Here is a 24246-nt window from a genome sequence, read left to right as displayed (position 1 = left end):
CAAAATAAATCAGCCTTGGTTGAAGTTTGATTTTTGACCCGATTACAGTCCTCTTCCCAAAATAACCTCTCACCAAACAAGTAAAAAGGCTGCAGTCAAGAACTGGCCAATATAACCAAGGTCTTTAGCAAGCTTACACAGCTCCCTCCACATGCTATCATTTGGAACTATCATTTCCATTGCAAGAACTGCAAAGCTGTCTGTGCTAAGTCAACATCTGAACAAGTCTTAAGATAGGATCTTTACATAAATTGCATCCAGACCTGAAGCAGCAAACTAGGACTCCCGAGAAAAAGAAGAGATATTGCCATCCTAAAAAATGGGCAGCGGCTCTTAAATACCTGTGAGAGCCCTCCAGAGAAGAGTCCTAGCCTCTCACCCCCTATAAAGCAGCAGAAAGTGCCTCGGCGGGGTACAGGGGGGAGGAAGCAGCAGAAACAACCCCATGAGTTCATGGTGGAGGAAGTAAAGAAGTTTGACAAAGAGCAAATTCAGGGTCTAAAAGACAGATCCCGGGAAGCAGTAAGTGAGGCCAGGAGAGATGCGCTGTAGGAGTTCGGAGCAAGGCAGGCAACGGGGAGTCCCAGAAAGCGACGGGTTGAACTGATGAACCTGCACAGCCCCCCCAGCACTTCCCCCCACACCCTCCTCTATTTCAGCCAAGACCCTTTCCAAAAAACCGCTAGCTTAATTCATAGCTGAAATAACGGCAGCATCTACCCAAACGTGGATTTCGGGTTACTGTTACATTCAGGTCTGCCGGCTGCGTACACGATGGACTCGAGAGAGAAGAACCGCAGCCCCCACCCGAGGCAGGCACGCTTACATAAACATAAATCCAAGAAAACCCAGGAATAGTTAAAGGCCCTTTTCACTCCCTTCATGCTCCTCCTCTTTCCCCTCCCTTCCCCACATACGTCTAATATAGAAGAAAAATGGTTAGAGGTGCAATAAAGAAAACCCGATCTAATTACACAGGAAGTACAAAGATGAAATACACAAAGATTAAGCGTTGCTAGTACAATTACTTCATCTATCATGCAACGCAGCATTAAACTTACCTGCTCGTTACTGTAATTTGGCAACTGAATCAAATGCTTAAAAAAAAGCCCTGACGAAACCCACAATAAGTGGGATGAAATGAGGAAGAGGAGGAGGAGGTGAACAAGAGAAGATTATACCAAGAGATCAAAATAACTTGAAGATGCACAAATTCACCTGTCTGAGAAGATCCACCCTCTTCTAGAGAAGATCTGCAAGCTAAAGTTTCAAGCAAAAAACTCAGTGGGGAAAAAATGCCCACTTTGTAACCAAGTTGTGTGTGCTTGGCACCACTAGAACTGGTTAAACACGGTTGCTGTCAATCAGACACCCCTGCAGAGAGGACCTGTATCAGTGCAGTGGGTTTTTAATTTGTCTAACAATTATCCTCAGGTTTAGAAGCACATACCTAATGAGGACCCACTGGCTAGCCAAAGCAAACATGTATTGCAAAGTGCAGGAACTGGCTTTCTACTGTTTATACCCCCTCTCATAGGTGTAATTCCACCGGATTACACCAGATTTGTGAACACAAAGTATTACGTCACCTGCAAAAGACGGAGTCTTCCGAGATACGGGGTCCATTTACCACACAGTAACATCCAAAATGCTTCCAACGTACAGAATCCCGTTTTAATGTTATTCTGGAATTAAGGCAGAAACACAGCAGGACTCCCCTCTCCTAAGAGCATATGGCATTTTAAAAAACAGCGCATTACAAATTCCCCCAACAGCTATTGAGTCATTCAATAGCGGCTCAATTTATCTTAGTTCTGTCTCTCCTACCGAAGCACACGCTCCATAGTTAGCGACAGGAAGATTGAAGTTCCTCGTGGTCATAAGGAGGCAAGTTGTGTCTCATTTATATTAAAGATATACACATTTTTGATGAGTTTTTCAGACGCAGTCGATAACAGCTCAGCACGGCCGAGGTTAGGCACTGGCCATTGCTGGGGAGAGAACTCAAAGAACAAGTTCCTTGCGTGGAGCATCCTAGATTGCCTGTGTTTTACCAACACGCAAAGACCGTATGTCCTGCCAAACAATTTTAGGCATACCACATATAAAAGAAAGCATTTCAGGAAGCTGGATGGTATTTCTTTTCTGTTCATACAGAGTGACAGACCATCACAGTCCATAAATTTTCTGGTACTTCATCTCTAATACTTGCTAGCGAAGCGTTCACCAGTACAGGGAGCCAGGAACTTGACTCAGATTTTAATTCATTGCTTATCATTCTGCAAAACTACTTCAGCACCCACCAGCTTCGTGCAATGGCTGTAATACCAAAAAGGCAAGCAGTACTCTGTTGTAGAGAGAACCCGCGCTTGCATTGACATTCTGTGGGCACATACCAGCTAGCTTCTGAATGAGGTTTACCCAGCCTTTCAGCTTTTGTTTAGTGCCCTCCACGCATTGCTGGTAGTTACCGCTTCTGGCCAGAGCAACGCTAAGGTACTTTGGCTGGTCGTCAGGAATTAATTCTGTGCCACAGAAATTCACTGAGAGTTGAATGGCTGAAAAATAGCAAACCAAAAGAAACGGGCACCACAGTCTTTGCAGTAGCTGGGTTCAGGCTCCAGTTTTGAGGCTGATCTGTAAGGTCAAACATCCTCAAGGCTTTGCTCCACCTTCTGCATGGAACAAACGTGGACTGCAAGTGAATTGTTTTCACACACTTAAAGAGAAAGATATGAAGCAGCCACTAATTAAAAGGACCCCTTGTGAGAAAAGCTAAAATACCAATACCCTTCCCAGGGTCATTCAGTCTGATGCACAGATTGATCAACATTGCTCTGTGCTAGACTTTGCAGCACGCGATGCTCCTAGAGCAGAGCAGACTTGGAGCATGAGTCTCTACCAAAATAAAATTGCAGTGTGCGCAGCTGAAGGGGATTTCAAGAGGTCACCTAACCCAGCTGTCCCCAACCTTTGACAGCTAAGCTTCTTCATCACCTTTAACTTCTCTTCTTCGACACGAACACTGATTTCTTGCCCCCCAACCCCTTCCCACCCATTTTTTGCACGGCAACATAAGGGATGAGCAGGGACAGGAGAACTTACGTTCTTTGGCTCCTCCCTGCCCCCTGCCCACATCTCGTAAGGGTGTATTTCCCACCAGGGACCCAGCACTCCAGTCCCCAGTGCAGAAGCACCAAACCCCAACCCTTCCCACAGGCATCTGCCGGGATCTTTTCTTTTTGAATTCTTTCCAGCAACAGAAATTTCACAACTCCCGTTTGGCAACAGAAAGCTTTTTCCAAAGCTTTCCAGCTCTCCCTTCTGCATCTTAAATCCATAACTTCTTGTCCTCTCTACAGCAGGCATGAAGAACAGTTCACTCCCTTCTCCTCTTGCAGCAGGCTTTCAGGTGTTCTCTACGTCGAACAACCTTCACTCTGTAAACCTTTCTTTTGGTAATGTTTTCTAGACATGCCTGTGAATTTTTTCACTCAATTTTTCTTACAGCTTTGTCCACAGGAAAAGGTGTTTCTTAAAAGGTGATGCCTTCGGTTGCATGCCGTAGTCCAGCTCATGCCAAGGAGAACCATTTTGCAGGAGTGTGTATGCATGCCCATCTAGCGTGCGTGTGTCCCCATCTAGTGTGCTTGCTTTTTTCTTTTGGGGCCAGAGAGAAGGGAAGGGTTTGGGGTGGTTGGTTTTTTTTTTGCAACCATCTAAGAGTGATTCACACTCAAGTTTGCAAACTGCTAAGTGGAAGCCCTACATTTTTGGTTATTATCAAAATAGGTATTTAGTAGGAATACAGGCAAGTCTAGGGCTTTCTCTCCCCTTAGATGTTTTGCCAACCTAGCTGTGTTAATGAATAGCATTAAAGAGACTCCAGCGTAAGTACAGAGGCACAAATGAATGAGGCAATGATATCACCAAAAATTGAGGCTGCTGTGGTTGATCTTATTAAAAGAGAGGGATTACGAGTACCAGCAAACAGACTCCTCCTTTCCAGACTAAATTGCAATCCCACTAGAAAAGATGCTGCCAGCCTTTTTTCAGTGTTGATATTCCTATTGCACTGGGGAGGACCAAGGAGCCAACTAGATAGGAGGTAAGCAGCCAGTTTTATCTGCCCTGTGACAAAATGCTCCCACCCAGGAGTTCTCCGCTATTCCACTACTCCCCACGCTGGATCAGGCAGAAACCTGAACACACAAGAATATGGCTCTGTTCCCTCTTTAGGGACCCAGATCTCAGGAAAGTTAATGCCAATCAACAAGAAAAGGAAAGGCCTGCTGGAGGAGCAGGGCAGGGGGCAGGGAAAGGAAAGCTGTAAGTTGGTTATTTTAGGTCACCCAGTAAAACCAAAGCATCTGCGTAATGCTGCAAGGTTCATATTTAGAACTGAATTCATGAGGTTCAGAAAGGGAGCTTACAAACGCCACAGTACGCTTCAGACCATTCTTAAAGCTTCTTGGCCTGAACCCATCACTTTAAAAGCCAGCAATTTTTTCACCAAGCCCACCCCTCCCACACACCTCCTTGTCACAGAGCAGCAATACAGTAGACATTTCTCTGCAAACAAATTAAATCCACTTTTTCTTGAAGGAGGAAGGTCAAGAGGATGAGGGCACCATACTTTTAAAAATGACATTAAAAAATAATCATGCTAAACCACGTATCAGCATAAATTAAAAAGAGACAGTAAAATGCCTGCTTTCAACTTGCTTAAATATTCAATTAAAAAAGCCATCTAGGCAAAGTTTTAGTAAAATAAATCAACTAAGGAAATGCTCGTTAAACCAATCTGAAACCCACATTCTTTTCAGATGTTCCTTCACTGAAAAGTAAGTCTTCACTCTGCCATCATAAACCCAATCATGTCCTCAATGGATGTGCCTTCTTTCGCAGCAGCAGCGGGTGTGAAGAGCAACCAGTGCTAATTTCAAACGCAACACCAAGTGCGGTAAAGCTCCTGCCTGTTTCCCTCATGCAAAAATACATCCTCTGCCTTTCTCAGGCCCAGCAAGCCAAGATATCCATAGACAACACTCCCCTGTAGTTCATAGCTTCCTTTGGGATCCATCAAGACAGTTTTTGAATTAGTGTCAGAAGAATTAGTGCAGATGGACGTAAAGTACTGCCTTTCCACCCATAAAGAAAACCAAAGGTTCAACCTTCAAACCAGACCTACCATATGGGTGCTTGACAAATGCTGAGATCACTGCATTTGTAGAAGATGTTTAAGGTTTAGGACATAAAAAATTGACAGAAAAAAAAAAAAAGGCAAGAGAAAAAGAAAGAAAAGGATTATATGCCTTTCTTCTGCTGTAGAGAAAGGGACCAGCACGTTATCTGAATGAGGTAAGGCTCATAGTGGGTTGCATACAGCAGGTCCTGTTACTGCAGTGATGATTAACACTGTCTATCTGGTTTTTACTGTGAAATATAACCAGGATGATGCTGTGAACGCCAGTTCATCAGGTAAGCAGCAAAACAAGGAAACTTGTTTTTTTCCAGTAAAGCTAATGATACCTTTGGATCCTGGAAAGGTACAAAGCCTCTTTTCCAAGCTACTACATAAAATTCCCTTTAATATCACCACTACTTCGGTCAGCGCTCTTTCTCCAGCACGATATTGCTATTGAAAAGCCAATATACTACTCCAGCAGCATACTTGAGTATACCATAAAAAACCTATAGTGCACAGACTAAAATGAAACTTTTCAGCCAGTAAAGCTTACTTCCTTATTGGTAAGTTGCTAGGAAAAGCTTGTAAGTTAAAAAAAGGAAAGTACCATCAGGAGGGCTTTGGTATAGGCACAGCTGCACCCAGGAGAGCTTGCTAGCGGTATACATCTAATAGCATACATACATGCTTAACGGACACATCGTCATTCTAAGACTATATGCTCCATGAATTAAGTTATGGTCCTCAATTCACAGCCACGGCTACAGCTGCAACAAGCAAGCTGAAGCAAGCTGAAGCAACAAGCAAATGAAGCAAACCAAAGTTTTCATTTCAAATGCAAGGCTGAATGCCTTTTGTAGGGCTGAGCAGGACCCAGGCAGCAAACAAGGGCGTCTGTACCAGGTCAGAGCCAAGGTCCACCCCATCTCACAACATGTCCCCAGCAGTAGCCAGCAAATGATGGCCAGGGAAGAGCAGAGGACCAGGGCAAGCGTATTGCGACCCTGCCATTGCCCAGCCTCCCAGCATCTCGCGATTTGCAGCCAAGGCATTTCTCAAGGTAGAAGTAGTGCCACTGCCTTCCGAGTTCAGCTTAAGACACGCTGCTGTAAGGTTGTTAGAAAATGAATGCAAACTCAGTCCTTTCAGAGCAGGCAGAGGGAGGGGGTTAGCTGAGTGTTTTCTGATGAGTATTTCGGCAGGAAAGCTTGAAAGGAGTCCAGCAGCATTTGGCAGTGATAGGTCTCGTACCATCACAGAAAGACGCTGGGGAAAAATGCAACTGGAGAGTTAAACTAGCCAGTTCAGTTTCCACCATCAAAAACAATTCAACTTGAGACAACAAAAAGCAAACTGAATTACTCAAAGTACATCATATTTCAGATTAAGCCATTGCAATTCTTAAGAAAGATTATGTAAACATCCTTGCCGCAGCGCTAGCTGTATATGAAACACACCTATTTTCAAATAGTTGCCCTCTCCACAGATAAGAGCGATACCGCACACAAATTCAACGTGAAAAACATTTACAAGTTTCAGAAGAGTTAGTTAAAAGCAGAGACTGTTAAAAGGCATGGCACTGTCCCTCCTGCCATGGGTTGGCCAGGAAAGCAAAAGACAAGATAAAAACCTCAAAACACAAATACCAAGGACCACCTCAATCCCATGATCCCAGTGATGAGGATATTTCACTGGAAATGGAGGGGGGTGGAAATCAATAAGGATCTGGAATCTGGCCCAAATAGCTTATAAATTTAACTTAACTGCTGCTTATAATTTTAGCCAAAGGTACTTTACAGGCAAAGTGAATTTAAAAAAAAAGTCCTTGCAACAGAGACGAGAGCCTCATGCTCCCTAGGAAGAGAGGAGCTCCAATCCTCTGTACCGTGAGCAACCCCAGGAAGCCGTCTGAGGAACCAGAGGTGTCACTCTCTGCCGTGACCACCAGAAGGAAAAACACCACTCCTCAGCAGGCCTGGGTGGTCTGGGTCACAGCATCTTCACTGATCTCAAGAAATGAAAGCCTTCCTTTCCCTTTGGTTTCAGCCCTCTCGCAACTCAAACTTAAAGCAGAGGCTGGCTATATGGTCAATAACCCAAGGGCCATAGGCACCAGATGGATGGAGAGGAGAAGTTCAGCTCAGACATGCTGGTACGGAGCCCAAGACTGCAGGAAGGCATTTGGAGCAAAGGGGCCCATGGGAGAGTACACACTGTGCAGCATAACGTTAGATCCATCAATCACAACTGCAACTGGGAGATGAACGCTTGCATTACGCATTAAAGATGCATGCGTCGACCGTATAGCCGTGCATCTCTGCTCAGGAGGAATAACGTTCACACCGAAACCTGATGGAAGGCTAGCAGTCAGGTTAACGGGTTTAAAAACCCAACTTTATCAAACAAACTGATTATAGCTATGTTATTTAACAGTGTGTCAGCTGTTATCAAAATTTGGGTCCATAAGCAGTCCAGCCTATATCACTACCAGGAACCTGAAAGCTGACCCAGCGGGAGAAGACTGAAAACTGATAACACTAAACCTTCATATGAATTATGTTAAGAGGAAAGGCTGTTTTTGAACCAGCACATAATGCACACACTTCCACCATCGTGTTCCCCTGAAAAGACCAAATCTGCATTTTAAGTACCGACAACTTCGAATCTCCAGGGGAAAAAAGCGTTCTCTGTACAGAGTCAAGCTTAGGCAAATCTTGCAACAGTAATTACAGACACTGCCTCCCCAAGCCATCTGCTGTGGCATTTATAACTCCTGGAAGGGCAGCAGGCAGAGCTGGTGGAGGAGAAGAACAGGCACACATATCTCAGCAACCAAAGCCAGGCTGCGCAGAAAAGCTGCGACGCTGGTCTGACCCAAACAGGAACTTACGTCCTGGTTATCCAGACCTCCTTCAGCTCGCAGATACCGCCGGTGTTCATGCAGCAGAGGAAACAGCCGGGTCTGCAGCCTTTTCGGATCAAAGGAAGTTAGGAGTCCATCCTTAAGCCAACTTGTAACCCTGAGCAAGCCCAGCCTGGCAAGAGCCCAGCGGGAAGAGTCCGACTAGGACCCCATCCCATGAATGAGCAAACTTTTGCTCTGAAGTCAGTCTGAGCAACCCAAGTTTCACACGTGGACAAACTTTACAGACACCAGCACAGCCAACAGCTCTGCACATCTCTCCTCCAAGAAGCGATGCCAGTAACATGGGTAGAATAATTTAGAACAAGCTAAATTCATCCTTTATGAGGACCTGTAGTGTCCAGCCTGATGTACGCACCTGCATGCTGATGACCACTGCATCTGCAAAATGTTTTCTTCGGCACAGATACAGCTAGAAGAGGCAGAAAGACACGCTCACCCACCCCTTGCTCACACAACCACAAGTTTTAGTGGCGGGCCAAGCCGCGGGCACTTTGAAAATCCCACTTTTGCAGTACAGCTGGAGACAATGCCGATTAATTGTTTTGCCATCCATAAAAAATCACTACAATACTCACTTCATAGGGTTGTCACAAGGATTATTTAACATCTCTGAAGAGCTTTGAAGAAGGAATAGTGGCTATTGTTCTGAGTACCATAGAATTTGGAAAGATCTCACATGAATTTTGCACGACCGTGCATGTGTGACAGTTGCTGCACCAATATATTATTTTTCTCCACAAAAAAGCCTCACAGAAGCTCATTTACTCTGGGCAACACTTCAGTCAGAAATGTATTTTGGTTTGCTCATTAATATATCCTAAATAGATATCAGCTTTGACTATTTAATTAATAGATTCAGGTGCTGTTTCTAGTCTTTCTTAATTAAGGGAAACATTGTATTTTTGACAAAGAACTCAGTTTAGGCTGTCAGGGCTCCTAACAAACAGGCTATAATTACCTAAGTAATGCTAACGCACAAGAACAACAACAGGGGGAAAAAAAAAAGGCAACTAAAAATTTCACTGAAATCCCATTTCCTTTACAGCAAATGAGAAAGTCTGTCTGCATGGAGAAGAGGTGCTACACACAGGAAGAGACCAATGTCATACCGCTTACGCCTGACCATTAAAGAGCTCTTAACACTGATGGAGAAACATTGTAAAGGTTTTAAATAGTTTTTTTCCCATGAATACGCAAATACAGAGGAGGTATTGGATTCTAAATGTTCTGCCATACACTCAGATCCACCTCTTCCGTATGGAAAATTTCTAGCATGTCGCTCCAAATGTATGAGGAATCTATATGCCCCTTCATTCTTATAAAACATAGGGAGCTCAACACCTACTTCAAGGACAAGTTGGGTTTTTTTTTTGAGCAGTCTCAAACTACAGCGATAATCACAATTAGGCAACAAGGTTGTTCTCAGGGTGGAGACTGACCTGGCTGAGAGAACTACCATTTCCACTACACAAAGCTTCAAAGTATCTTTAAACTCTTTGGGATACAGATCACAGCTTTTGTTTGGAAAACAAACACCACATTATTGATACTACTGCAAGATAAACAACAGTATTAGGACTAGTCAGTACGCCTGCTTTCATTCCCCATCCAAGATGCGACAGAAAGCTGCTTCTCTCCTTTATTTCATCCTAGATCTCCATCAAGGAACTGACACCTATGGGTGCACAAAAAAATGCAGCATTGCATTAAATGCAGCCTTACAGAGCTGAAGTCCCAAGTTCCCTGATTCCCAGGGGAATCAGCAGCCCAAACAACATGCCTGCTCTCCCTAGAAAATGCATTAAGGAAGTTGCATGCCTGAGAACAGCAGAGGAGAATAAAAAAAAAAAAAGACAAAAAAGCGACATGAGCAGCGGGGCTGATGTACCGATAGTACACAGCAAGGAGATGTACCATCAATCCCAGCTTTCCCCAGGTTTATGTCTAGTAGAGATCAACAACTTTAGGGGAAAGTTCAGGGTGCCAAGACTCTACCAACCCCCTCATAAAACACATGAGGCATGAAACAGAAAGGCGAGACCGATCAGCTCCTTTGCCCATCAGTCTGATGGGCAGCATCCTCACGTAGTTTGAGCTGTACATTGTTTCAGTACAGCTTTCCTTGCCTTTTCCCTGGAAGGTATCGTAACCTTCACCCAGCACTTCCTTGGTAATGCACCAGGGTACCTTGGCACAGCCACTCACTGCCCTCTCCTACTAAAACTGTTTGGGTTTTGCATGGTTTTACAGACAGAAAAAGAGTCCCCGTGGCTCTTGGTTCCTTTTTACAACACCGAATACTCACTTGGACAAGGTCAAGAACCCAAGCCTCCTGCTTCCCGAGATGAACGTCCTGCCTACTAAACCACACAGTTACGCTAACCCGTGCAAGGTTAGACAGCTACAGATGAAGACACAGCAGAAGGAGGTGCTGTTGTGAAGGACCGGATCCAAAGGCAGCACTCACAGATTAGCCTTTACAAAAGAGACAAGCATTTCTTTCATTTTTGCTATGACTTATGTGTAACAGCTGTAAGTGCCCAGCTTCTCATCACTGTCATGTCTTGCACACTCCTAAACGTGTCCAGACTCGGAGGCACAAGGAAATTTTACAGGTAAATCATAAGTATCCATTGATTTTAGGAGCATCAAAAAATATGCATGCAAGGGTTTGTTTCCTTTTTAGCCATTTGAAATTTGGACTTTTGCAATTAATTAACCAAAACAGGGATTATTGGTTTGGTGCACCAACAAATTAAACACTTCCTAGATTATCCTGATTTTACCTATAGGTGCCTGCGCCCTAGTGATAATCAGCCCCCAGCTTAGGTGCTGACTCAATCCTGGAATCCTGACATGATCACGTATCATATGGCAAATTGATTTTAATGTAACACTTTTAAGAGTATCTTCACCAAGCATGTGGTGGAGACCTTGGGATTAGTGTTTCTTTTTCTCATTTTATGTTGGTTAATATCATAGGCAAACAAGAAATTTGGATAACGCCTTCTAATGCCTCTCCATTCCCTTCCTTTTAGTTTTACTTAAAAAGATGGTATCGATTACTTATTAAGAGCTACCCACAAGTAAAAGTTCCCTGGTATTAGCCTGAAACGCAAGTGTAGGCAGAGAATGTTATTACTAGGGGCTCAGCACCAGTCTGAGGTGCTGAGGTAGAACAGTCTGAGGTACAACAAAGATTTGGGTTCCCTTTGCTTTTTTGTCATTTCTTTTGTTCTTTATCTTGTAATACTCAAGGTACCGATTGCCTAGTCACCTGTTCTTTGTTCAGGCACTGACTATAAACAGACTAATCCGCATGCACCAACACTCAGTATTAACACTAAAAAAAACCACTGAAAGAACACGACATTTTTAGCCATTAAGGATGATAATTACGTTTCTTTGTCAGTATCTTGGCCATTCCTGTCAAGAATTATGTTCCCATAAGCCAAAGGAGCAAGACTGAATGCAACCTTTCTTGGGGTTTCTTGTATTTGCATAAAGTGTAGAAGCAGCCTATCATAATTTATGGCTATCATAAATATAGTATAGGTGAACCCATTACAGTTAACAGCAATACTTTATTCACATCAGTTCCCCACAAAATGTAAGCCTCAAATCCAATTATTCCGTAATAGTTTTAGAATCATAGAATCATAGAATCATTAAGGTTGGAAAAGACCTCTAAGATCATCGAGTCCAACCGTCAACCCAACACCACCATGCCCACTACACCATGTCCCTAAGCGCCTCATCTACACGTCTTTTAAATACTTCCAGGGATGGTGACTCAACCACTTCCCTGGGCAGCCTGGTCCAAGGCCTGACCACTCCTTCAGTAAAGAAATTTCTCCTAATGTCCAGCCTAAACCTCCCCTGGCGCAACTTGAGGCCATTTCCTCTCGTCCTATCGCTGGTTACTTGGGAGAAGAGACCAACACCCACCTCGCTACAACCTCCTTTCAGGTAGTTGTAGAGCGCGATGAGGTCTCCCCTCAGCCTCCTCTTCTCCAGGTTAAACAGTCCCAGTTCCCTCAGCCGCTCCTCACAAGACTTGTGCTCCAGGCCCTTCACCAGCTTCGTTGCCCTCCTCTGGACACGCTCCAGCACCTCAATGTCCTTCTTGTAGTGAGGGGCCCAAAACTGAACACAGTATTCGAGGTGCGGCCTCACCAGTGCCGAGTACAGGGGCACGATCACCTCCCTGCTCCTGCTGGCCACACTATTTCTGATACAAGCCAGGATGCCGTTGGCCTTCTTGGCCACCTGGGCACACTGCCGGCTCATGTTCAGCCGGCTGTCAACCAGCACCCCCAGGTCCTTTTCCTCTGTTATTTTGTAAGTAAACAAAACACCATTTAGGATTTTAAAACAATGCATCTTTCTGCAAACAGAGGCAGAAAGAAAAAAAAAAATGAAGCTAGCACAGGACTATGCAGTAGTTTCATTTTGTAAGAAGATTAACAGAAGGCAAAAAGCTTTGGCTCTGGCTGGGAAAAGAACATACACTTTGTGCTAGTAGAGTTCCCTGTAATTGTAAGTGGAATTTTGTCCTGTTTGTTATAGCATCTCTTCAGAGATAAAAGAAATCACACTGGGAAGAGGAAATAGCATCCTTATTTCTCTCCAACATTACCTCAACTAAAGCCCGTTCTGATTTCAGCCCTTGCCAGGTACAACTCGTGCACCCTCAACTGAGTTATGTGCAATGTACTGTTAAACTGCAGTATAAAGTTTTGATAAGTGGTCCTGCCATTTTAATCGTGCTCAGTGGGGACAATCTGGTCAGGTGTTTTTCCTGTGCTTGTTGAATTCAAGCTATATTTGGAGACCAACTGTTCTCTATCCTGCTTTCTCCAATTAAGTGTGTGTATAGGGGTGGAGAGGTGAAGGTAGGAATTAAGAGAGAGAGAGAGGGATAATGAGACTTTCTTAGAGTACATAAGATTGCCGTTAAAAAAGGTTGAAAAAAGGTATTGAATGTAGTGCATATAATTTTAATCACGAAGGTTCAGTAACAACAGACGTGAAGGGGAAGAAGGCTAGAGTACACAGAAGGGAACCAAAAGCCAAGGGTCCTGTGGAAGTTACAGGAAAGACCAGAACATTTAGGTTTAAAATCTTCATGGCACGAGGAGCTCTGTAACAGCTCAACACTCACCGCAGCAAAGCAAGTTCACTGCAGGTTACAACAGCAACTCCGTTTAACTTCATCATCTCGTATACAGCTGCAGTCTTGAAAAAAAATGAATGGAAACCATACGGGTTTTACTGCTTGTAGAATCAAGCTTGGGGAAAAAAAAATACACATACCTATCTGTAATTATGTTGAACTTCACCCAAACGACCTGTAGTTCAAGCAAAGAGCCTCAAGTGAAGAGCGTCACCGCGAACGAAACACTGCGAAGTCAAGTGGAGAGCTTACTGCTTTACTCCCAAACACGCTTGTACGTATCAGCAATTCACCGATAGCAAACGTGCTATCTTGGACTCTAGCCTATTTCCCCTAGAGTGGGAGAGGGGGAAAGGCCATGAAGTTTATTTTGGACTTGAAATTAATGAGTTTCATAACCTGATGAGCTAATGAGATTATTACCGCTTTGAAGAAGGAGCGGCAAGATTACTGCAAACTCTGCCACTTTCCTTTCTCGTTCACACCTGCCTTCTGCCTAATCAAGGAGGGGAGATGAAGATTCAAAGAGGAAAAAATATTGGAGGGGAAGAATATACAAGTGAGGCATCAAATAGGTAACACTCAGTCTCAACACAAAAGTTCCCTTAGAATACCGTGTGTTACAAGCTATAAGGGGATGATCAATGTTCTTATTGATTTAGATGCCTACACATTAGGTTAGCAGCTTATTAAATCCATCAGCGTCATCTGAACAGAATCCAGGCACAACAGCATCCTATTTGGTTGCCACTCTCAGATCAATAGGGTTTGCTCTTCTCCATTTTGCACTCGCAAGCCGTGCACCCAGGTACAGCCTGGCTCTTCGGAAACGGGCTTTCCTTCTTTTTTTTTTTTTTGTTTTAAATCGCTCTCCCACTTTTCGCCCATCCTTCCTCCCTCCCTCCTTCCCCACAGGCTCGGCGGAGAGCCCTGCTGCCATCCTCCCAGCAGAGACCGCCAGCCCGCACCTCCTTCACTCCGCACCCCCCGGGAGGGCGTCCATCTCACCCGGGAGGGGAGGATGCATTTCAGCCGGGGCCCGGCCGCGCCGGAGGGACCACTGTGCCCTTCCCCGCGCCGCCGCCATCCCCCCGGGTACCCCCCGCCGCCGGGCCCGGCCCGGCCGCCCCCCCCGCCCGCCGGCGCACAAAGGGCTGCGCCTGCCACCGGCACCGCGGCCGCCGGACCGAGCCGGGCCCGGCGCGGCTCCTCCTGCCGCCGCCGCAGCGGGGGGCGGCGCGCTGGGGCCTTTCGAGAGGGGCGCCCGACGGAGCCGCCGCCGCCCGCGCCGGCAGCGTGCGGGAGCGCCGAGGCGGGGGGCCCAGGGGGCCGGCGCGGGCAGGGTCCGCCGCCCGCCTTCCCCCGCAGCCCGGCATCCGCGCCTCGCCGGCGGAGCGGCACCAACCTGCAGTCCCCGCCGCCGCCTCCTCGGGAAGAGCTGGAGCTGCCTCTGCCCGCCTCAGCCTCCAGCCCCGGGGCGGGCGGCCTTCCCCGCCTCCGCCTCCTGTTCTCCGCGGTGCCCCCCCGGCGGCGGCGGCGGGCTGGCTCGGCGCCGCTGCCCTCGGGAGGCGGGGAAGGGGCGAGCGGGGCGGGCGGCGGCGGCTGCGGGAGCCTCGCTCATTGAGTGCGGCAGCCCCAGCTGTCGCCGCCGCTGCTCCCCGCAGCCGCTACTTCCTGTGCAGCGATGGTTCAGTTCCTCCCAGGCCGCTGGGGGCAGGAGAGCCGGGCGGCGGGGGGCGGCGGAGGAGGAGAGGGGGAAGGTCGGGTCAGATCGCAGGGGCGGCAGCGGCCGCCGCTCCTCCCGCCCGGCCCCGCCCCGCCCCGCCCGGGCCAGCGCGGCGGGACCCCCGCCGAGCGCTCTGGCCGCACCGCGGCGGGAAGCGATGCGGCGGAGCCGCCCGCCCCGCGCCCAGCCGCCGCCTGCGTCCCCCACCGCATGGGGGCCGCCAGGGGGCGCCGCCGCTCCCGCCCGAGGCGCCCCTCACCGCGGCCCCGCTCCTCCGGCGGCCGTTGGCGGCGGGCGGGGGGAGCCGGTGTGCCCCGCCGGGGAGGGGGGTGCGGCGCCCCCGCGTCCTCACCGCTCGGCCGGGGCCGAAACGCCGCTCCCCGCTGGTGAAAGCCCGCTCCCCCGCCTCAGGGAGCGGCGGTGGCGGCGCCTGCCCCCCGGCCCCTCCGTGAGGAGGGAGAGCCGCCTGCTCGGGCACGGCCGCTCACCGGAGCCATGGCTCGCTTTCCCGCTGGCTGCCCTCAGGTAGAGCGGTCTGTGTCCTCCCGCCTGCCCGGCAGCGCGTCCCACGACCGCCGCGGCAGGGAGGTGCGGGAGCCTCCCCCGCCCGCGGGCCTGGCCCCGCCGCCCCTCGGGGCTGGGAGCGGGCGGGCGAGCGACCGCCGGGGAGGTGTAGGTGAAGCTTTCGGGTACGTACACAGGGTCGGGGGATCTGTGAAGAAACGCGAAGATGGCACCGTGAGGAATCAATAACGGAAATTCTCAGTAACGCAGGAAACCGCTACGTAACGCTATTAATAAATAAAGATACAATCCCGGGTCTGAATGAAGAAAAAAGGGGGCTCTCGGCTGTAGGGGTGACGCTCTGCATGCGGTAAATTGGATGCCCTGCCAAGGACTGGACTTGATGGAAGCTCTTCATGACAGGACCGGGATCTCACAGAGGTTATTTGATTTCGGGCACAGGTAACGCCCTAGACTGACAGTATCTTTGTGTTCCTGTATGTACCATAAAGAAGCAGGTCAGAACATATCGAAGGGAATACAAGTTTGGTCCTTTTTCAGAATAAGTTTTGAAAGATAAGGGTTTTGTTTGGAATCTTAGTCGTTCTCCTCAGGGTGTGACAGGACTGCATGCGGGGGCTGCAGCAGCTGCGTTTGTCCTGGCCAGAGAAATTCAACTCGGTGAGGCTTTCATGGGCAATAATGAGCAGGGGTCGGGAGGTCTTCCTCCCCTTTCTTGGGTGCAGTATCAGGAAGTGTCAAAGCTTGGAAGTTAAAAATCTTTTACATAAAATCTTTAAAATTGGAACAACGTTTTCAAATACCAGTATCTAGCGTTAGCTTTCAAACACCTTACTGATGCCGCTAAATAATTGGTTTTACTTTTCAAGATGATGAGAGCTTGCAACTCTCAAAGCTTTTTGTTTGAGATTGCATATATTCATTACCTCTGAAAATCAGTTCCTTTTATTTGGTTCCAGAATACTGATTTTGAGGAGACTAGTGTTAGGCAGTGACATGGAAAGACAGTGGTCATAGTGCTCTCTGGATCATCACAGTAAAGCAAATACTACCCTCAGCACTTATGAGATACCTGTAAAAAAAAGTGGGTTTAATGGTTATTTAGGTTCCAAATATTCCCCTCTTTCGCCTGCGGTATGTGACATTCAGAACATCACAACTTGACCTACTTTAGAAAAGTACACACAAGTAATTTCTAAATATTTCTGTTCTGTGTTTACTTGAAGTGCCATTTAATCCCTTAATTGCTGCGCTTCTACTATCATCGCAGAACTCGCTACTGGTTTCCAGTTGTACGTGAGTTCTAGTACGAGGCAGAGATTCTGCCCTCAGGTCAGGTGCATATGCTGCTTTTTCTTCTCCCTCTTATGTCCTCCAGTGCAGCCGCCTCCTGGCAGTTCTGATCAGCCTTACCTAATGCTGCTCAGCCCATGCCGGCTTGGCCAATCACAAAATCTTTGGCCGGTCTCCTGTGCTGGTGTAGCTTTATAGTAGGCTGCCATAAATTACAGCAGCCTCTGTGGCTTCCTGGAGCACATCGCAGGTGATTTCAGTCCCTCGCATAGCTCAGAACTGAGACAGGACAAAGGCAATTTAGCTTTCCTCTGAGGGTCCCGGTGCTGAGCCTCCTGTTAGTCTTCATTTCCCATGCTGGTAGTACACAGGTATTTGCAGCTTATTTTTCTGCAACTTCTGGGTTTGTACAAGGATGCACGTAGAGTACAGCTTCCATTTTTAATCTGTGTGAGCTTTTAGTATACCTCACAAGTCTTTTTCCAAATAAGAAATAGTTCATTCAAGGAAATTATCTAATAGAAGTAGCTTATGATGGTTTGATTGCAGAAACAGAGCATGACATCATTTCTTCAGTCAGAAGACTTTTCAGATTGTATCACTAACAGGAAGACAGTTAGGCTTGCCTGACCCGTTTCTGGTCTGCCTGAATTTTAACTACAGCAAAGTATAAATTCCCTATTTTTTTTATATACTGACAGTCCTCCTTTGCAGTGCTTATGTGCTTATAGTGTCCACTGAGGGTGTTGGGCATGTAGCAATCAAATGATCAAAAGTAAAATCTGAAAGGATGGTGCATTCATGGGTATTTTAGCATGAGGCAGATACAGAAGAAAAAGAGAAAGAAAAGAAAATACATTTAAAGTTTGGGAATAAAAATGGTGAATACAGAAACAGCATGAAAAAAATCCCAAAAGGTAGCACCTATAAAGTCTGCCAAGAAATTCATTTCCACCTTCCTGCTCAGCTGTGTTCTGACATCTTACTGGCAAACAGCATCTTCTCTTTCTCAGCTGGTAAGAGAGCTCTCTGAAGCGCTGACCAGTACCTCCAGAGTGAAACTGGGAGCAAGCATCCTGATATTCATCCATTATCATCCCCAGGCTTAAAATGAGCTGTTCCACAGAAGCAATGTTTGTTATGTGCACAAAGCAAGATTTCAAATAGAGCACTACTAGCTTTTTCTATTGAGCAAAAAACACTTAACATATCGAAGTGGCTGAAATCTACTTAAGAGCATGAGGAGAGCAGCTATTTTGGATCACCCCAACAGGTCTGTAGGGTCCGCTGGAAAGAAAGTCTTTTACATTGCTCTTCACTTATCAATTTTTCTGAGAATCTGAATGTAATTAGGAGAAGCAGATTTTCTCTCCACTGAAGAGACTTTCTTTTCAACATTAATGGGGGTTCAGTTCTCCTAAGTTTTGGAATGTATCCCTTTTGTAGCCATCGCACCTGCTATTACCCCGCCCCAATCTCATTCTGGTTTCTCAAGCTCAAAAATGGAGGACATTTCCATGTTAGTTTTCAATACTGAGCTGTATCTGAGTCATGTTCAACACCTCGGTCCAAAGGCAGCTCCTCACTACTTCCCGTCAACCGCAGTGAAGCCCTGATGAACTTCTGCGGTGAGCAGAAGCCAGGCAGCCGTTTGCAGTTTTGTACAGCAGGTACTGCATGAGCCGCGGCACGTCAGCTGCTGAAAGGTCAAGGAGACTTGAAGCAGATGCTGAATCGGGTCTCATCTGTACTTGAAAATTTGGGGGCACTCCAGCAAGTGCAGATACAGCATTGGGCACATACATAAGTAAATGCATGACCTAGCAACAAGACTGTTATTTTCTAGTGCTGACACATCCTATCCTAAATATAAGCTCAAATTCCTAGTTAATTTGAGGTCTTAAAAAACCAAACCATGCAGACACAGTGCATGTGATACAAAAGATACAGAAAGCCAGAATTCACCTCCCAAAGGGGTTAATACTTTAAATCCAACCTGACTGAATATCCTCTTATCTTACCAAATGTTCAACATTTCCTTTATAATCATTTCTACAGTATTCTCGGCTTTGTTGTGTCCTCAGTAGTGTTGTGCTGTTGATTTTGAGAAATGAACAGAAACCTGTACTATGAACACAGCTTTCTAACAATTACTTGAAAATTAATTACTGTTAGAGCTGAAATATCTCAACTCATAAAACTTTTTTTTTCCTTTGGGAAAGTGTAGGTTGGTCACTTTTGAGTTATACGAGCATTAAAAAAAGTCCTATCACCATAATTACGAATACTTCCAGTATGTTAGAATAAATATGACTAGAAATAAAGAAGCCACAAGCTAAAAATACATATATAGCAAGCATTTCAGAAGGGACTGCTGATTTGGAGTGCCTAACTGTGCATACTTTAAGGGGCCAGCTTTTCAAAAGCTGTTGAGTTTGTATAAACAGTTCCCTCCCAGATGTCTCCATTACAGCTTGATTTTTTTTTCTCTCTTCTCTCAGTTCTAGTGTTGGTCTCCATTAGGAATGAACTGAGAAAGTCTGATAGACAGGGTTGCTTATGAGACTGGGACACAGGAATTCCTGTTTTAGGAATGCCAGATCATTTTAGCCAGAGGTGGCATCCCTAAATTTTCATCTCCGTGTGCATAGTTGAAAAAACTTCAGGGCAGCTAAGCAAAATTTAAGCAGAAAACTTAGGCACCAGAGTGAGGTGGAAGGCGGCTTAAATTCCCTTTGTGCACTTTAGATGCCTCAGTGCTTAACTGCCATTGTGGTGGGCTTTAAATCATATTAAATCCAAGTGTAATTTTATTTGGATTTTCCTGATGCCTTGTACATTTTTTGAATAAAAACTTAATGAAACTACTGACAACAACAGGTAAGTATGTGCATATGCTTTACACGTACATATCTTTCAAAAAGGTCATGAGGTTTAAATAAATAAATAAATAAAAAGAAATGCAACATTATACTTTTTTATTGGGCAGAATTAAGGAAAATCAGATTTGTATCTTTTCCACTGGTAAACTAATTCTACTCTTTTACAGAAGAGTCTTCCAATACAAAAATCACATGATGCTGGGAAATAGGTCATGCTCTAAGCAAAGAACAAAACCTCTCACAATAGAAATACACAATACACATTTTGCTGTAACTACAGATCCCTATACTTTCTCTTGAAATTGCGTTCGTTATCTTTGGATGCCCTGAGGTGAATTTTAGCTCTGTTCTTCTCACAAGGCACTCGGAGCTGAACCAAACACTCTTGACTTATATTGAAATTGCATTTTTTTGCCTGTAATCTAAGGGCTGTATCTTGTGCATCTTTTTAAGGAAAAAATATCCATTAATGTGAGTAGGAGTTTTTCTGTACAAGCGAAGCAGGATCACAGTCATATACATAATTAGATCTGAGGAAATGTTGGATAAACACTACTTTGATTTAACCCCTCTCTAAACAGTATATTTTCAGCCTCAAAAGCCGGAGCAAGGGTTGCTCTCCTAGCAAGGCCTGTTTCCCACTGATAACACAGGGAGCCCAGCTCAGTGTAAACATCTGTACTGTGGACCTTGAGTGTTAGGTGAAATGAACCCAGCACATGCTGTGTTGTGTGGCTGCAGAAGTGTGGGTCTGGAAGGCACCCTGGAGATCACTTAGCCCAATGCTCTTTTATCTGATCCAAGGGCTATGTAACCACCCCAGATAAAATTAAGAGATCTTTTCTAGTAATGCACCCACGCTGGTTTTCATTTACAAAGAGAAAGCCTTAGGTTCAGCTTTGAGTATCTCTTTGCTAAGTTTCCTTTCATGAACTCGCTTATTTTCTTGCTTGCATGCATGGAAAGATGCATGTAAGTTTGATACTGAGTTTTGGTGGCCTGTTCCATCAACCACCTTCTGACAGCTTATGAATCATGCATGGTTCCCAGACCAAGTGTGAAAAAGACTGATCCCGTTGATCTACAGAACATCTGTACAAAGAAGTAGGATGGGGTAATGAAAACTCCACTTAACACATACGATCAAGGAGACAGCTGAGTTTACTGGGGATTCTTAATTCTGAATTTTCTGATAATTTCCATGGGAAACAGATTTGACATTATTTGAGTGTTTAAAACAATTTTGGAAGCTTAATCATTTGATTTTCCTTTGCATTGCCAGAATGGTGGATGGGGGCCAAAGTGTGAATGCAAATGAGATTCCTCAACTTCAGGACCTCATTAGAAGAGCTTCTCTGTCAACCTTGCTTTCTAGCTGTAGTGGCACTCGCATACCGTTCAGTTTTGTTATGTTTTTAATGGTGGTCAGCACCGTAGGCAGTGCCTCCGTACTTAGAGCTGAATGTTGACAAACCAACATACCTACTTCATGCGCTTGCTCCAGCAAAAACCTACCCACTCGGAGCTAAGCCGTTGCTGCTGGTTTTGGCCGGAGCTGCTGGCAGGCTATGTTATGTATAAACATGTAAAACACAAAAAGATAAAAGACTGCAATGTGTCAGATCCCAAATAGAGATGAAAACTTGATTTCCTACCTCTGTGTGGAAGAAGTTGCTTTTTCCTGTTTTGGAAGCATTTGCAGTTCAGTAAGCTGCTGTTACATGGAAGGGGATATGCTTTCCCACTATGGTTTTGATATACTTCAAAATGCTTTTCTGGAGTAATCCGTGGCTTTGCCAGCCTGAAACTGAATAAACATGGTTTTAAAAGGACAAGGATTTAGTGATACTGCTGTATGTATCATAAAATAAATCTCTGTTGATTTATTAATGTATGAATGAAGCCAGACAAGATTGTCCAATATTATCTGTCATCATTGTATACAATCCCTGATCTATGGACATGACTCCTTGGTTTCGCAGGTTTGGTTTGGTGATGAAGCGGAGTCAGACTGGCATTACAACAATATACCCAAGAGGAAAACCAGACCCTATTTGTGCCATCAATTAATGTCGTAGGCTAAGGGTATTAGATAAGCCCCCAAACCCAGGTGGGAACTAGTACGCAAGGTTGTGGCAACATTTCCGTTAGACAGGCTTATTTGTATGGTTTTGTAGTCTTTCTGTATGTGTTAATCTTTCCACATGAGTAATTTTCCCAAGACTTCACTGAAATGAAAATTGAATGTCACAGTATCTGTTACTGATGCTCTGGTTTACATAATACTGGTGAATTGTTGTGCAGTTTAGAGTACATACCATTTTTTATTGCAGATTTCAATGTAATTGCCACGTTTCTGAAGCTAAGGAGAGAAGAGAAAGGAGCCAGTGGACATCCCCCTCCCTCCCAAGAGCATGAAAGGCATTTGTAATTCACACAGCCTTAGAAATCCCATGGCTGATTTATTGTTGCTTCAAAATCTACATTCACGAACCACGAAGTTTGTGAGAAATGCCAGTTTCACAGTCATGTTACAGCCTGGATTTGCCAGAAATGGAAATGAAAGTAAGGTACGGCAGATTCGGTGTCATCAGCAGTGCTTTAGCATATCTGCAGTTGGGAAGAAATGTTTGGATGCATTTGTGTCAGCAGAGAAAAGTAGCAATTACTGATAGGGGGCCTCTGAGGCAGATCCAAGTGGATCATCATATGAAGCAGTTTGTCTCTGCTGTCAGATGAAAAAGAAAAACACATTTGAAAGAAGCAGGCGTTCATGAAGTGCTGGTTAAGTGTAATGCACAGTAATCAAATGCCCAAGTAAGAAAATCTGCTGCAAATAAAAATGGACAACAGGTGCTTCACAAGTTTCAGCAGGGAGATTGGGGCTGCAAAAGCCTGTTACCATTGTGCTTGCTCCCATACATACACTGAGAATGAAGAGATCGTTATAGCAAAATAAGTGTGGGACTGATAATCTGGAATCTAGATTAGAAAGCAAACATTTTCTTGTTAGAAATAGTATATCCATTAATCCAAGTGCAAGAACTGCGACTGACTTCACAGTAAGACTTATACCTCTATGAAATCATATATATAAGTCAGTAATTAAAGGATTCATGGAAAAAACACTTCCCACTGTAAACCAGAGACTGAATTTGGGGAACTACTCCTAGACATCCTTGCGAGACAGAAAAAAAAATACATCCAGATAACTTGTTTCTAGTATGCTTGCTATAGATAATCTGGTCATAGTTAACATTTCAGAGCTCAAAGCAAGCAAATCCAAAGCAAGGTACAGGCAAGAGGTTTTGAGTAGAGTAGCTCTGTGGCCAAGAGTTGACTTCACTAGTAACACCATGTGAATCACTATGAGAGAAAGAGGACAGGCAAAAGAGAACAGGAGGCCAGCTGAAACCATCCCAGGAAATAGCTCTACATTGCAGAGTGAATCTAATCAAAAGGATGAGTGGATACTCACAGGTCTTCCAGAAGATCTCTGCATATTAGAACTCCAGAAGGGAGCCTGGAAGTTGTAGGTTTGACATGGCATTTGACATTTGCCAGGAGAGACCAATAAAGGCACTGCAAGATGCAAATGATACTTCTCTTCCATAATACACCCACAAGGCACATGATCTAAGAACAGAGACCTTTTTTGTATAGCCCTATTTATAAGTCAGGATTCATCAAATTATCACTTGAACAATGGAGAAGATGCTAGCAAGAAGCTGCATGACAAAGTTCACTGTCCCACACATGAATCTTTCTGCTTCAGTCTCACCAAAGACCACTGAGGGGAAACTGAGCTTCCTAAATCATCACGGGAGGCTACACACAGACATACTGTTTCTCACGTTCTCCAGGATGATGGGACCAAATCAATCATCACTAAAGGCACAGAAGCCTTGTGTGGTGCCTTGGATTCAGGATTGCTGTACTGCACTGGAGTATTGGAAAACTGCTGCTGCTTTCTTGGGTTTTTTTCTGAAACACAGTCTTGGGCAAGATTCACTGGCAATAGTAATAATAATGCATATTCCCTGATGAGTGGCTTTTGGGATGAGACACAACTCACGAGTGTTTCTGCAGGCAGCACAGCGTCAGGAGCCCTGCTATTTACAGACTTTTTGCAGGCTTGGATAATCATGGGGCTTCCCACCAGAAACTGTGGGATTCCCACGTTGCAGTGCGAAGTGCAGTGGCTGGTGCCACTGGGTGCTGCTGACACTCGCCTGTGCCAGATGTGGATGCGGGGAGAGCCAGGAGATGATAGGAATTAACTCCAGCCACTTATTACTGTGCAACAGCTGCCAGCACTCAGCATGCCTTGAATGGGTGCTTGGAAGTGGGAAACTGGGGACAGTCCCTGGGATGGGACCAGCTGTGCTGGGTCCAGCCAGTGCTGGCTGGATCCTCGAGGGACGTGCAGGCGATGTGAACCCTGTGTGACAGGCTCACCACAAACCAAAGCCACCCTCAGGCTGGTGAGATGGGATAGTAACTGATGGACGTGACACCTCAGCAAACCGA

At 45.5% G+C, this 24246-nt stretch overlaps 1 protein-coding gene across 2 annotated transcripts in view; it reads right to left on the bottom strand.

Moving 5' to 3' along the window:
• AGPAT3 (1-acylglycerol-3-phosphate O-acyltransferase 3) overlaps positions 1–14981 on the bottom strand; it is a 95597-nt gene extending 80616 nt beyond the window's left edge. Inside the window, exon 1 of one of the 2 annotated variants that reach the window (XM_075173616.1) lies at positions 14696–14981. The gene's annotated coding sequence lies outside the window, so the exon portion shown is untranslated. The remainder of the gene's footprint in view (positions 1–14695) is intronic. The other variant, XM_075173627.1, reaches the window with a different exon arrangement.
• Between the last annotated feature and the right edge of the window lie 9265 nt (positions 14982–24246).

This window comes from Calonectris borealis, chromosome 1 (assembly GCF_964195595.1).
Source record: "Calonectris borealis chromosome 1, bCalBor7.hap1.2, whole genome shotgun sequence".
Taxonomy (NCBI): domain Eukaryota; kingdom Metazoa; phylum Chordata; class Aves; order Procellariiformes; family Procellariidae; genus Calonectris; species Calonectris borealis.
Note: the sequence above shows the minus strand (reverse complement) of the source record. Positions and strands in the feature narration are given on the sequence as shown.